Source organism: Drosophila elegans, unplaced genomic scaffold (assembly GCF_018152505.1).
Source record: "Drosophila elegans isolate 14027-0461.03 unplaced genomic scaffold, ASM1815250v1 contig_208, whole genome shotgun sequence".
Lineage (NCBI taxonomy): Eukaryota > Metazoa > Arthropoda > Insecta > Diptera > Drosophilidae > Drosophila > Drosophila elegans.
The window spans coordinates 18,548,342-18,561,257 of NW_024545578.1; the positions used below are offsets into that span (position 1 = coordinate 18,548,342).

The 12,916-nt window shown below is 35.1% G+C and overlaps 1 protein-coding gene across 3 annotated transcripts in view; it reads right to left on the minus strand.

The window, feature by feature from the left end:
* The window catches only part of LOC108142373 (trichohyalin), a 45,049-nt gene extending 39,033 nt beyond the window's left edge, over positions 1 to 6,016 (minus strand). For all 3 annotated transcript variants that reach the window (XM_041708204.1, XM_017266204.2, XM_017266202.2), the window contains exon 1: positions 5,415 to 6,016. The gene's annotated coding sequence lies outside the window, so the exon portion shown is untranslated. The remainder of the gene's footprint in view (positions 1 to 5,414) is intronic.
* Positions 6,017 to 12,916: the final 6,900 nt, after the last annotated feature.

A 12,916-nucleotide genomic window follows, 5' to 3' on the forward strand; every position in this document is an offset into this window, starting at 1 on the left:
TATATGGCTTATAATTTGCCACAAAATAAATATTCAAATTTGCGAATTTTTCATGTAATGGGGGGCACTAAAAATTCCTAATGAATGAGTGCCGTCATCGAGTGAGATAAATGAAGAGGAAGCTGTGTAAATAAACAGTGTAAGATGATTCTAGATTATGAGGAATAGTTTGATTAGTGGAAAACACTTGAGCTAGAACAAGCGATCAATATAAGTTTTTTTTTGCATCTTATTTTTCAGAAAATAAACAATAAAGTTTTAGTTTTTAATTTACATTTTTACCCAGATTGCTCATATGGGGAAAATCTAAATTACTTTTATTATATTAGTGCTTCTTAAGACGCTAAACAAAATACGAATTAATACAAGTAAACATGATGTTACAAATACATTTTTTAATTTAATTATCTTTAATTGTTTGTGTAACCCTTTACTGATATTATACTAATTAATATGAACAAGTCGAGCTGATAAATAAAATAAAATGTTTGTTATATAGTGTTATTTATTTAATAAATGATAATAGATCAACCAATCTGGATAAGACTAGATTCTTCAAAAATTCTTTCACGAAAAAATTGCACTAATTGCTAGAGCAATAAGAATAATTTCACCAATTCATAGCATTTGCCCGGATACTTTCCTTACCCGACCCATTTCAAAGTCAAGTGGCCCGCCTAAAATGCGCAAATTCCAAACTATACAAAGATCCCATTAAGCCATTAGAATTCCCCATAAAGAACACATTTATGGGGCCCAAAGGGAAAGTATAATATGTTTTCCATGTGCTCCAGTGACCGCTAATCTAATCTAGGCTTATCTATTTCTACAGTAGTGGCGTAGTGGAATGTGCCTGAGTTTGCTACACATGAAAATATGTTTTTAAGCGATCGCTTAGATGGCTAAGAAACAACTTTGGTGCTGGAGAAGGGAAAAAAACAGGTAAGTGGGTAAGTGAAGCTCATGCAATTAGCAAGAATTGCAAATTAATAATCATGTATCGTGCGGATAACAAGGACAAAAGCTAACACACGACACCCACTTAATACAAGGTGGATATACCAGAGGGTTGTGGGTGGTGGCCAAGTGGGCGGAATGAGTGGGTGGTCCAAAAGCCATAACAATTTGCTAGCGTATGAAAAATGTATGCGGAGCAAACTTTAAATTCATTACACACACGCAAAGTCAGCAGCATTGAAAGAAGGTAGATGCACACAAAAAAAATGTATCACCGATATGTATCTTTAGTTGGCTTTTTTCCATTAAACACCATTATATTTTTAATATAAATGAAATATACATATTAATCGCCAAAGCAACCAAAAATAGTTGATAAAAATATTGTTTTTCTCAAATTGAAAACAAATAACCATGCATTATAAAATTATAATAGTATTTTTAAACTAGAATAAACATTGATATCTAGGTATATTTTCATTTTATACTTTAGTTATATTGGTTTATTGTTTGAGTTTTATAAAGAGTTCATCTTCCCAGGACAAGATGAATAAGAAGAGCTGAGATTATGTAATAAGAAGCCATTAGGGACAAATAAAAGTTTCTTAAAAATAGTGTAGAATACAAATTTGAAAAAAGGTAAGGGAATATATTTTTTTCTGTGCAGAAGAAGGGGAAAAAGATGAGTAAACGGGGCAAGAGAAAGGTGACAACTTTTCCACATGATAGTGTATGGAACATGGACACGGGCAGGCCAAGCAGTTTGTTTAAACTGCGGTCGCTTGGCAGGATGTGGAAACACCACACCCACACATATGCATAAGCATTTTTGCTTGCGTGTGTGCTAGCACTTTCAATAAGTTCACACACAAACACACATAGTTACCCTTACCCCCTAAATGTGGGTGTACCTGCCCCAATCTCTTTGCTGGTAATTTGAAAAAATTTTCGTGCCTCGCTTCTATTTACGCTTTTATCTCGGTGGCACAGTTACCAAAAAACCCCCTCTTTTTTGTACAATTTGTATTTCTTCATTTCTATTTGCTAGCTTTATCCGCTTTTTCTTCATTACGTTAGAGTGTCTTTTCTTTTTGTGTGAGTGCACTGAAAATTTTCAACTATTTAACAAACAAAATTTATTATGTTATAATATCTGGATAAACTGGAAGATATTAATTTAACTAATGCGACAAATAACTAAAATGACAAGTTTTATTGGCCAGAAATTTTTGATGTTCAATTTTCTTAAAATATTGCAAGGACACCACAAAATTGTCGTTCTTGATTTAATGCAATCTTCATATCAAGGGTGCAATATAAAATATCAAACTTTAAAACTAATTAAATTTTTAAAAGTTTTTATTTTTTTATTAAAATCAAAATAAAAGTTTTTAGTTTTATCCTAGATGGTATTTTAATTTTTAGCATGTCAAACATTGTTTAAAATTCTTTGACTTAAATTTTTTTGTGTGTTTGTGTTAACCTTGGACAAGGCATTAAAACCGTGCCAAGTGTCGAAGCCAGGCCCCCGAGTTGGCCGAAAGCTGAGGAGCCGGACAACTGGACATTTATTGAAGGATACACCTCCCCCAAGGCCCATTTCATCGTCCCGCCCCTTTTGGCCACCTGAATCGTTGGCTGACTCATTTAAAATTCGCCAAGGTGTGCTCATGTGTGAGTGGGCCCGAAATCCAAGCTACTGGCCCATTTCTGTCCCTTTTTTCTTTCTTTCGGTCTAAATGCTCCAGCTTCCTCTTCTTTCTTAGCCGTTTCCCTCCGTTTCCGCCGACTTCCCCTTGTTCATATCTTTTTCTACCCTGGCTTTTTCGTGTTTATCTCACTGAACTGTTGCATTTTTTATACCATTTTATTTCATTTTTATTTTTATGCTCTGCCAAATGTTTTTTCTGTCTTTCTTTTCGGTCTTCTTACTTTTTTGTTATTCCTTTTATTTATACCCGTCTCGGATTCTCACATCCCCTGCACACAAACACACTGAAGCTTATCATTTTTGTCTCAGTGGAGACGTAAATAGTGGTCTAAAGAGCTTTGATAGTTTCAATGGGATTTGAAAAAATTATTCATTGAAAAATTTCGTTCCATAAATTACGTTCAACGTCGTTGCAATAAGCTTTAAATATGATATTATTAGTTGATAGGCTTTTAATAGGCTTTTAATCTGGTTAAAATTCAATTTCCATATTGCTCATTATAGCCGAATTCCCTCTCAATTATGTTAAAGCACTCTATCCACATATTTCGGTTGAAAATGAATTAGCTTATTAAATTCATCAAAAAGCTGAAATTGTTAAAGTTCATGTCAACTGCCACTTCTGAAATAATTATGTTCTGCCCATAATTGGCTTCATTGTTGTACTATGATATATTTATAAGTCAATTTATATTCAATATAAATGGTATTAAATAAACATTTTAGCCAATAAGCTTTTATACTAATCACTCTGCTGTTGTCGCCAAAAAGCTGACATCTTAATTTGATAATAAGCCCATTTCGCTTATATTAAATAGGAAAAGTTTGCTTAGTACAATTTATTACCCATCCAGGGTAATACCTTTTCGACTACTCCCACTTGCAAACTCCGATGTCCTCTACCACAGACATCGCCTTTTGTGCTGGCTAATGTCTATTTTCTTGTATTTCGGTTTCTTTTTCTGCATTTCGGCATTTTATGATATCCCAGCGCGCATTCTGTCGGTTTTGAGTGCAGGGCTTTGTTTTCCTTTTTCTGCGGTATATTTCTCTTGTTCCCGCCTTACTTTTCATTTTTTTGCTGAAGAAAGCAATGTATTTTTAGTGGATTCTGCTAAACGTCTAAAAATATTCGCCATGTCGAGCACCTGAGTGGCATAGAGCGGGAAAAAGCGTGTGAGGGGAAGCGACTCGCTTTTTTATTTATGACCCTCGAAAAGCGATTCGTGCATTTGGCTTAAATCTCCCAGGAGCTGGCTGCTCCGCTGAAGGTCATCGTTGGACACGTACCCCTGCTCCAAAAAACAAAATAAAACCAAATCGATTTTAACGATTATTATTTCTTGGCTTGTGGAAGTTGTCGGCTTAGTCACACTCACTCACTCACTCGACTCGACGACTTATGAATATGTAGGAAAAATGAAAAAAAACAATTTGCAAAATATACTTGTGATTGACAAAAGTGTGGCAAGGACATTTAGCGAGCGAACAGCTCTGACGACACTGCCACAGTCACGATAATTGATGACCAAGACTGACCGCCGCCCCAAATCCAGTGCCCATTGCCCATTGCCCATTGCCATTGCCTTGTGACAGCTCATTAATAAGCGGATTTGGCCCTTCGCAGAGCATGTCCTTTGGCCTTCGCTTTGTGTTGACGAGCTAATCTACTGCATAAATCTACAGTTTTGTTAACAATCCCAACGAGAGCTCAGATACCAAAAGCGGTAATAAAAAGGGCACAAAAGTGGCGGCCAAAGGCAACCAAATGCACGGCAAAAAAATATCAACAAAGATTGTTAATCAAACAAATTAGCTACCATCTCCGGCTTATCATTGTGACATTTCATTATACCGGTAAAAGTATTTTAGGCAAATCAAATTTAGAAGGTTGCTAGACATTTCTTTTTTCGTAAATTAAGATTATCTTATCTATCAGTTCACTCTTATACAATATACATTTTTCTTATCTGTCTGACATAAATACCGGTTATTTAAATTACTTTTTTTTTAACAACAGGTAATAAAGAATGACATTTAATTAAATAAACAACATATTACAATATTGTTAAAAAGTTTAATGATGTCACTTTGTCGTGTTTCCTGATAGATTTAACCTTTTTCGAACATCTTAGGTAAAAAATATTTGAACGTACCCTATCCGAAACATGTTATTTTTAAAAAAATTATATTATTAATTGATATTTATATTATTATTAATTCAAAAAAACGAATTTTAAATTCTAATAAATTTAATTTTACTGATAAACTTTATTCACTGCAATGATTTGCAGTCCAAAAAATCAAGTTGCCAAGTAATAATAGAGAAATCATTAGCTTTTTATGATTGATGAATTCGGTTCGCACTGATAAGCCTCAAATGGTTTTATTAGCAAAAACTGATATGAAAACTGTGCACATGTATAAATCCACTGATATGTTTTCTCCGTGTAGCAATCAAGGGGTCAGAGGTGAGCTTAGGGTCGTGGGAGTGGCAACATCATTGGGGCAGGTCTCGGCACTTAATTAGAATTGCGCCCGAACAGAATAGAATAGAACAGAACGCGAGAGTAGGATAATTTATGCAGCCAAAGGAAATGGACAAGCACAAAAATATATATTCCCATCGGGTTATGCAAATATCGCCAGAATATCCAGAAATCGAATCGAAAATCGTTCGAATTAATTGTACCACTTCTTGTTTGATTTTCACTTAGCCCGTCTTTTTCACCGGCGAGCCACTTACCTTTTTTAGATGTTCGCAAACAATTTGAAATGCAAATAGGCAGAACTCCCTGCTTTCCAAGCTCACTTCACGATGGCCCGTTGCCAAAATATATATATATATACTCGTATATAGATTTCTTTCGGTTTCCGCAAGTGACAGACTGTCCGTTTTCGCGAACACACGGTAAATATTGAAACTTGATATGTATTTTGGGCCCAAAATCAAGCCAATTAGCGCGATTTTTGCGGGGGAAAATAACACACGGATTCGGCTTCGGTTTCGGTTTCGCTTTAGGAGTTGGCGGAATAGCAATAGGAATCGGTATTAGAATCGGAGAAGGTGTCAGGCTAATCTAACCGGCACGACCGAAATTTCACCTGCAGCAACACCTGCCAAGAAGCACTTGCAGCTAATTGTAAGTAGCACTGGCGAGCATCGGCGAAAATCAAACAATCGCACTTGTTGTTGCCCAGAGTCGTTCGGAGTTTAAGTCTCAGATGGTGTTTTGGTTCGTTGTTAGCCAACCACTTCTAACGGCCAAGAGATTCGGATGCCGGCAGTTTGAAGACTGCTTCGTTGGAAAACGCGTCTGTTCGCCACGAACGGAAAATTGCGACTGGCAAAACGCGAAACCGACGCAAAGCTCGCCGCTGCCGGCTTGTTAGCAACTCACAAAGTTGCCGCTGCCGAATTCAGCGCTCATTGCTTTGACGTAGCTGCCGTGATGCTGTTGTTGCCAAGAGAGAGCGCAGTACACTCAAAAAAACATTTGCCTTACTAACTAATAATCCAAAATTTTTAAATAACAAAATTCATATAAAACGGCTCACAAAAACAAAGTCACAATTCAAATTGTACATACTTCTAAGCCTTTTATTTAAGAGCCTCGCACTTATTGCTTATTTAATAATAAAAAGCCTTGATAATTAACATTTTTTTTTAAATCCAATTTTGTATCGAACTTTTGTAGCTTAAACTTATAGATTAAATATAAATTAAATATAAATTTAAGTCTGATAGGGTTTTTATATTAAATTAAACTGTGCTATTTTTAATATAAAGGACAAATTGATATTTTTACGTTGGTTTTCTATTGGCATGTGAATGAATAAATCTAAGTTTATTTGCTAGCTAAACTCCAGTCATGGCTTGTTTTAAATGTCTACAACACAACCTATTTATATCAAATTTGTAATTGCAAATTATTTTTAAATGCAAATATTTCCACTTTATTGACAGAAATGAGACTACAATAAAATATATAATGCAAATCAATAGCCCTCAGTCTACAAAACTCAAATATTTATTTTTGTACAGTTACAGAGGGTTGACTTAAATAATTTAAACTTTATAATGTTCTTGTTAATCCTTAAATTATCAAAAAAATATGTATTTAATTGTGGTATTGACAGCTTAAAGCTCTTTAATATAATAAAGGGGGGAGAACATAGTTTAAAGTGAATAATTTTCATCCCATTGAAAATGTGTTGAAAAGTGTATGCATTTCTAATATTTTTTAATTTTCTTATAAATTTCAATTTTGTGTATATACAAACACAGAAAGAGTGTGTAAAAGAATCATAATTTCATTTTTAGTTTATTTTATAAATAAATTCTCTGTGTAATACAATTCGAAATAGGTAACTAATACTTTTTTTTTGAGTGAAGAGAGCGTCAAAAATATTGTCGTCTCATAACTGAAAGAGTAAATCTTCGCTCTTTTGCAAAATTACCGGCTTCCCTCGGCACATGTTTTTTATATTTCGCCCTCTCGGCAACATGTTGCTGTTCGAAGTTTGGCGCGCTTTTATTATTTGAAGTTTGCTCCGCTAATTTGAGTTGTGCTGCTGACGCCTGGCCCCTTTTAATTGCTGATGCCTGATTTATAATTTATACAGTTGATTTTATTTTAGTTTCGCTTTAGATTTTCATTTTGTGAAATGAAAGCTGCCGCTTGCGTTGCTTATTTATAAAGACATTTAAATTTATGGGCGCCGACTTTTTGCATGAGATCAGAGTGCTTGGCCCAGTTAATTTATGGGCGCGACGGGTGCTTCTTGTCTCGTTGGCAAAAACTAAAAATGTATGTTTCAAATATCAGGGCAATAAACCGAATTCTTTTTGTTGCCCAACACAGAAAGTGTTGCCAGCGGATTTGTGTTTACCTTCCGCGGCTTAGTCAACCCAAAATGGTTCGAAACGGGAAAAAAGAAAAATAAAATTCCTGACCACATTCAATGCAAACAAATGACGCCATCTGTCTGCCGTTGCCGCCCATATTTATAAACAATTACGTAGACCAGCGGCAGCGTTAATGAATCATGCAAAGGTCTTGTGAAATTTGCATACTGTTTCCAAATTTTCCTAGGTAAATGTTTGTTCTTTAATTACTAGAAAGTCGAGTATAGTAATCTTATTCATTGTCGGAAGCTGTCAAAGTTTCAAGAACTTTTCGTAGGACTTTAATAGTGTGAAACTAGAAAGCTTTCAAGATTCGGCAACTTGTTGCTTGTGAGTTTTATTAAATGGTTTCGTACAAGAGCTGAACAACAACAGCAACAGCGTCAACTACAGCACCATCATAATTAATAGCTACTGCTTAATCATGAAATATCAGCAACATTAAGTGCAGTAGCAACATACGCAACGCAAAATGAAAAGCAAAAATAACAGTAACAACACCGAATTAAGTAGCAAATAGCAACGAAACTGCAGCAGCAACAACAGCATCGAATTGCTACTCTGATAGCAACATCTAAACTAGTAGCAACAAGAGCAACTGCAACACGAGTAGCAACACAATACCCAGCAGCAACACCATTAGCCTTAAGAACACGAGCAACATTTACATCAGCAACAACAGCAACATCAACAAGTGTAACCTAAGCCGCATGAGCAACAACACTGTATTTAAGGAGCAACATTAACATTTTCATTGCTTGTGCGCGCCTGACCCATTTAAAATAACAAGAAATGAGGGCCAGCTTTAAAAACCGAATCTTAAATACCCTTGCTGATGTGAAACACGTTAATATTAAATAATACTTTCGTATTAGCTAATTTTTTGTTAAGATATATTACAAGCTTCGGGCTAGGAAACTTTATATTTTTTGTTTAATATTATACAATTTTTATTAGAGCCATAACATTTTTATACATTTTTTGTTTAATAACATGGCAAATACTCAATAAACATTAATTATCTCTTCTTTATTCCACTATTTACGACTGTATTCTGCAGCTAAAGAACGTACAATGTACTTCCAAAGTCTTAGTGCCTAATAACATCAACGATAAAGAAACTATGTATAAACCCAAGTTGTTTAAGTTGTAAAATACTTATGAGAAAGTATAATCCCTAGAGCTATATATTCATCGGATTTTCAAAGTTTTACTTTTCTTTTTGCGTGTTTAATAAATTATGAAATTTAAGGCTTACTCCTCCTTGGCTTCTTAAGCTTAACAATATCCCTTGCTATTCTACATAGTAACCTACGATTTACTTATATTTTAGCCGTAAATAAATTTGCTCTCTTGTTGTGTCTTGAAAAAATAAATATTTGATAAATGAATGTAGACTTTTCTTAAGTGTCGTCGAACTGCAATCAAATATATGACTAGCATCTGCAGACATCTTCACGATTTGTAACTTATTACTTTTTAATATTAACAATGTCTCGTTCAAGGCGTTGCCTTTGCATGAACTTGTAACATCCTCAGCCAGTGTATAAAGACATAAAATTCCAAAGCATGGGGAATATACCCTCAACCAACACCCAATAAAGTGGTCAAATTGACGGACCAGTTTATTATTAATCTGCTGCACTTTGTAAGCCGATAAACAAAACGAAATGTTTACAGTACGCGCAACAAATTAAGCGAACTCGTTGAAAAAATATCCGAAAAAGCGAGCATACAAATTGTAAACAAAAAGTAATTTGAAAAATATGGAAACCTTACATGAAGACAAATGGATCATAATTTTCCGATGGGGAATAGTTTCCCGGCAGGAAAATGGGAATCGCAAATCGAAATAAATTAATTGATGGTACGTGAAAGAGTTACCATGCTTGGCCACACAGGATGATCCGTGCTGGGTAAAAATAGGGATGACTGCCAAATCGAAATAGAATCGCCGGCGCGTCGGGCGCTGGATGTGGGTGGGGCCGCTCTGGGTGTGGATGTGGGTGGGTGAGTGAGCGTGCCGCCATCTGTTCTGGACATTGGCATTGAGTGGGTGGCGTGGCGTGGCGTGGCGCCTCGCTGCCAACATGTGCGGCAGCTGCCCCCAAAAATCCGTGCATAAACATCAGCATTCGTGTAATGTTACGAGAATACACCAAGAGAAAAATTCCTAAGTTCAATTTCACTTAGTATGCAACTAATGAAAGGCATAGAGCAATATATTTTGTTTAAATAAATAAAATGGAAATGTGAGTAAACACTAGTTTAAATATGAACAATTTTTTAATAAGATAAATACTATTTTTCGTTTCGTTTTATTTCTCTTTAAACGTTTGTTATTGAAACGGAAATTTGATAGATAGTGGTTCTTAGAACCATGGATAAATTTAAAAATTTAAATTTATAGATATATAAATGAAAATAAATCAATAAATTTTCTTCAAGTTATGTGGGTAACAAAATCAGGCTATTATTCTTAATGACCGAATAGTTACGATATAAAATTGCCAAGAGAAACACAATTTTTTGGGTGGGCCATTAACACCCGGGAAATTCTAATAAAAACTACAGTGACGATCTTCACTTTGGAAGGTCGCCCATGATTTATGCGATAGCTCAACTCTTTTGGGGCCATCAAAGGCCAGACCCATTAATTCCGTTTGAATTCTGGCCGTATACGCCTCCGTTTCGATCTGTTCTATTCCGCTCATCGACACTCTGCACTTGACTCCAGGGAAATGTTTGCGCAACTTTGGCAGCCGTATCAAACATTAGGCCCCTAATTCATATAATTTATGGCAATTTAAATATTTTCCCGTCTGTCCCGAGGAGAGAGCCTAAACAAACTCATCGAGCGTCAATTCTGGCGTGACATTGACCCACCGAAGAGGTCGCAGCACGTGGACAAAAGCGTGTTTGAATCGGAGAAAAAATGATTCACTGTATATGCTATGTAAATAAATTGACATACAGGAAGATGAATTAAAAGAAAAGGGAACGTTTAAGAAATAACATTGTTTTTTTTTGAAGGTGGAAAATATTACAATAAAAGAAACGATATTTCAGTTCACGAATCAACAGGGTTATTTATTTGCCAGCAAAAACGCTTTCCAGCTTTCCAGGTGTCTGCGCTTTTGGTGTCTGGATCATACCATACTTATTATATATATAATAAACAAAATCTGGGAAAATAATTATTTCAAGTATAGATTAAACAAACAATACGTTCTTATTTTCAAGGGGAAATCAAAATAAAGAAAGTTTTCTAATCATTTCGACAAGTTCTTACCAAATTACCCCAGAAAAATAATCCCCGCATCCCACCTACGGTTTCCTGCCCATTATAATTGCCAGATGTCTTGATATTTTCGCACATTTTGGTTATATTCAAATACATGTAAACTAAAATAAACCGGCAGTCGCAACATGTGTCGGTGCTCGGGGATTTGCGTCTGGGTATGCTCCACTAATAAGAGCACAAATATCGTCCAAAATGATGGCCACGTTTTTGAACCGCACCACCGAGACCCCAATCCGAAAAATTAAACTCGAGAAAACGAAAAAATCATAAAATGCGAATAAACATGCTGAAACTAAAATTCGAAAATATGCAAACTTGCACTTGCCCAAAGATGATTGCCCAATAAAGCCAGCCGATTCCAATTAAAGTTTACTGACGATTTAGTTAGGGTCTATATGGTATTTTCATAGGCAAATGAAGGTTACAACTCTGAATCATTCAAGTATCTGGTGAGTAATGCACTATGCAAATCTGTAATCGAAGGAGAGAGGCACTGATGAATACCTTAAACCAGCCAACTAACGTGTTTCCAATTATGCAAATCTCATCATAACATAACTTACTTGGCCGATAACCAAGTTTGGGATACTTCCAGTAATAAGTTTTCAATTAAAAAATATTTGATAAGCGGCAGCAGAACACCCAAGTTGGTTAGTGCTGCGTGACTTAATTGCTTTTCGTTGTTGTGCTGCGATTGGCGCTAATTGAAGACAACTTGTTGGGCAGCTGCCGATGGTGATGGTGATGGTGGTCATTGGTTACTGGATACTGGATACTAGAGACTGAAAACTGGTGACCGGTGGTCAGCAGTCGGAGCCAACTGCAACCTGTCCCCCGGCAAAACGCAAATTTTGTCATTGATGATTACTTCACACAGAGAAAAATGAAAACTTATCAAATTAACAATAATAAATAACCTCAATCTTTAAATTTATTTGATTTTTAATCAGATTTCTTATTGTTTTTTATTTATATTACAATTTAAATTATGTTTGAATTACAACTTATGCTACCTCTTAAATAAGAATTTATATTATTGATTTATATCCTATTTTGAGCTTTTTTAATCCTAATTTAAAGAATTGGTTTTGAAGTCATATTTGTTATTTTTTGGTAGAATAGCTTTTTGAAATGAAACTTTTATTTCCGTAAATTTAGTTTTTACCTTTTAAATACCAGCTCGTGGCAAATTAAATATATATAGTCAAGCATATTTTAGGTTTTTAGTTGTGAACAAATTCATTTCTTATGCTTTTCTTTTTTCACAGTACAATGGGTACGAAGCCACCAGCTCAAGAATTATGCGTGGCCCCCAGTTCCCAGAGCCACGTTGTCTGGCGTTGTCATTTCCATTTTGTTGATTTTCCTGTTCACTTTGCACTAATCGATTTTCAATATATTCACGCTTAGACGGCATTCACAAGCCATATAGTTTAACATTGTTTTGGCCACTGGGGCAACGCTTTTGTTGCTGGTTTTATGCATATACGAAAATTATTCAAAAACTTTCGCAATTTTTAAGAAATTTTTTTTTTTTTAGAATTTTTGACGTAAGTCTTTATGACCATAATACCAGGCGATTAATTAAAGTTATAAAAATTATTCACTTGTGTGCATTCCATGAGTTTCAGCAAGAATTGACCCAAATTTTGGGAGTGGAAATTAAGACATTTCAATTGCTGTCACTTAACATCAAGTTCAAGTTCAATTGTGTCGTTTGATTCCAAAATAAGAGATCAATTACAGAAAAAAATAAGTAACATTTTTATTTTTACATTTTAGCTATTTCTCTGACTCAACAACTCGAAAATCGCAGATACCTGAATCATCTGGGCCCGATTAGCCATTCTTATCGATGTGAATAAGCGGAATCTACTTTCTGATTCATCTGAACGCTTTTTTTGCAGCCATGAGAAATGTGGAAATTGTGTTTAGAATATTAGTTTACGTTTTCATAAAACTCATCATTTGTGAATAATTGACAGAGCTAGCGACAGATGTTGGCCAAAAACCTTTTTCCACGGCATCATCAATA